Source organism: Suricata suricatta, chromosome 3 (genome assembly GCF_006229205.1).
Source record: "Suricata suricatta isolate VVHF042 chromosome 3, meerkat_22Aug2017_6uvM2_HiC, whole genome shotgun sequence".
In the NCBI taxonomy this organism is placed as follows: Eukaryota; Metazoa; Chordata; class Mammalia; order Carnivora; family Herpestidae; genus Suricata; species Suricata suricatta.
In genome coordinates, this window is record NC_043702.1 from 137,094,632 (window position 1) to 137,097,783 (window position 3,152).

Genomic DNA, 3,152 nt, shown 5'->3' on the forward strand with positions numbered 1-3,152 from the left:
TTTCCTAGCACGTTGCTCTTCAACTGCAGCACAAAATGGGGAGTGCGTAGAGGCACGTGGTGTCCTCAGTTCCAAGAAGTGCTCCTTTACTTTAGTGGGTAGTGAGTGTCTATGAAGTCCCTTTTGCCAAGGGGGAAAACACGATGAGAAACGGGATTAAACCGAAGTGTTGAGGGGGTGTCAGGTTAGTTATAAGGCAATGTTCTCTTAAGGACATTCTCCTGGGACGCGACACTCATTCTCTGGGCATCTGCGATCATTAGGTAGAGTTTAAGCATGAAAAGTGGGTAACCACCTAACTTGATAACATACACTAAGTTCATCATCTCCTTTGTATTTAATGAAGATGAGAAAACAAAATAGGACTTCTAGCCTATGAATGGTCATCTCAGCCTATATAATCCCATCTGATTCAGTTCTGCTATCAGAACCCACTGCTGATACCCTTCAAGTCTCCCCGCTGCTGTGAAAGTTCGATCCTCAGCACTCGCCCATCTTCAGAGAAGGGGATGGAGATTCTAAGCAGTTAAACGTCTTGCCCAGGGGTGGCAGGCAAACCCAAGTAACCTGCCTCCCAGATTTGCGTGTTCCCTGTCCTGCAGGCTATTCCTGGGGCCAATGGGTGATGAAGGGTTTCTGTGGAGCCGTGGGGTGGTGCTTTCCCCCAGTAGCACCCACTGTGGGCAGGAGTGGGTTAGGAACCTGCCCCTGCTCCCAGAGACATGTCTCAGGTTAGCGAGATGATAGAAGAGGTGAGCAGCAACGGGGTGGCAAATGCGTGGATGCTCTTGAAGACAGCTAAGATGGAGATAGGGTGTGACAGGCAATCGACACTGCCCTAGGGGTCTTGACAGTGTGATGCACGCAGTGGCGCTCGAGGAAGATGCTTCCCTCAGATAGCGGCACGAATAGCATCCACAATAGCATCAGCATCCTCCCCGTGCCTCATCTCTGGGGTTTCCAAATGCTGCCTGTCACCGTGAGAAAGATAAAAAGCCTTCTCAGTTGGAATCTGGCCAGCTAATCTCAGAGCTCCAGTTCAAGGAGCAGGCCAGATGTGTCCTAGCAAGGAAACACTGCATGTTTGGACAAAGGCTTGTTCAGGTATAAAATATAGCTCTGGGGTAGGTGACAATTCCTACCACATGTGCGGGAAGAGAGGCTGGCAAGCTGGTTAACGTTGGTGCTGCCATTTCTTCCTATGAGAATGATGTGCTTTCTCTTCTCTGCACATCCCAGGAAACTTGGTGTGAGCTCCGTTCTCTAAGCATCCGGGGATTAGTGCATTTTTATTTGGAATCAGCAATCCATTTCTTAACTCCTAGTTAAAGCTGATTAACTAGAAGATACATTTAGGCTTCCTTGATGTTATCTTATGCAGCATGTGGCGCTAAGGATAAAGCACGGAGTTTGGAACCAGATAGTCGGAATTCTGTTCAGGAGACCTTGTAAGATTCCCCATTTGTAAGATCATCTACGCAAAATGTTTGTCAGACAGTGGGTGTTTGGTCAACTCATATTTTTGGCTGAGGGTGTGTGTGAGAATCCATGTTCTTTATTTTCAAAATGTTACAAGCTCATCTTTGTCCTGTTCTTCCACAGGTGTCCTGATGGAGCGTATGTGGACAGAGACTGAACAGTTGTAGCTAAAAACCACTGCAAAAAATATTGCTGCTGCTACTGCTTTATGGCGTTTATGAAGAACTGAGCCTAAGGACTTAGCACCTTAATTGCATACAAACAATTACCATATAATATCATGTGGCTGTAGCAATTCATTCAAGTAGATTCTCTCCTTGAAAAAGATACAATATTTAGTTTCCTGTAACCATTAATATTTAAAGAAATATTTTATTTATATCCCATTTTGTTCCAAAAAGGATCTGAGATGGGGTTTTTTGTTTTATAAAACAACTTCTCTACATAAAATGGACTTTCATTCAGACTGACCTTTATGCCTCATTAGTGTGATTTAAGGAAGTTTTTCCATTTTTGAGTACTAATGTTTCTCCCAAAGTTCATTTCTCTGAATGTGCTCCCCATCTTCTGATTTCTCTCCGAGGACAGATATGGCAGAAATGGTGAATTTCCCAGGTGTCTGGGGATCACCTTAACAGAAAAACAGAAACCTCCAGATTTCAGAGACTATGTCAGGTTCTGTCAAAAGGATTTGGCTAAACAGTCAGAGAGTAAGGCAGTAAAAGGTGCAAACGGGAATGCAAATGAGCTCATTATCATGTCAATTTCCCATCCTCAATGACAGCTCCATTTTCACAGGTGTCATAGACCCACAAAATGTTCACCTTTTCCTCCTCAGCTGTGGAATGCATAGCCAGGTAAGGCCATTATCCCAGAATCTCATCTCCCTTCCTTTCCTGAATTAGCACTTTAGAAGGGAAGAAGAGAAGGACTTACCATTTACGGGGCACCTGGTATGGCAGCGGCTATTTTAGTTTGAAACCTTGTAAAGAAGTTAAGGAGCTATTTGAGAAGAAGCAATACAATGGAATGGACCAAATTAAGGTTACAGAAATTAACAAATAAACAAATAAAACCCTCTGGATGCATAAAATTACAAATAACACTCAGGACTCAGTGGACTGTGGTCTTGCTAATTCCCCCTCTCTCTTGACCAGTAGGCCCACAAAACTCCTCCTCTGTCTTGGACGCATCTATTGGTTCTGTTCCCCCGTCACCTAGCACTGGTTACTTTATAAAATGCAGCCAAAAAGTAATTACAAAGGGTGTGCAGACCTTCTATTTACAAGACTTGGAAGTGCGGTGCGCTCCTCATGGAATGTCCAGTTCTCTAGCTGCTGCCATTGCTATGTCCCTAAGAGCAAGGCCCTCCTAAGCCCCCAGCTCAGGCAGGCTGGGACTTGTTAGGGCTGCACAGGCATCCTGCAGCCAGGGCTCTTCCAACTACTCCAGTTCCACACCGAGGAATTTCATAAACGTGAAGGAATACGCAAAAACATGAGCTATTATTAGTTGAGATTTTTGCATGCTGTTTCTCCCGTTGGTGCAGGGAGAGAAGTTCACTTTTGAGTATCAATTTTAAAAAGGATGGCTATACTTTCCATGTTTTAATTTATTTGTATATCAGCTAAAATTCTGTAAGAGTCCGTGACTCCTTCGTTGTCCTTGATCCT

At 44.3% G+C, this 3,152-nt stretch overlaps 1 long non-coding RNA gene across 1 annotated transcript; it reads left to right on the plus strand.

The window, feature by feature from the left end:
- The first annotated feature begins 548 nt into the window (after positions 1-548).
- LOC115286702 lies at positions 549-1,943 on the plus strand. The gene is made up of 2 exons (XR_003906222.1): positions 549-752; positions 1,603-1,943. It is a non-coding gene; the product is annotated as an uncharacterized LOC115286702 (long non-coding RNA).
- Positions 1,944-3,152: the final 1,209 nt, after the last annotated feature.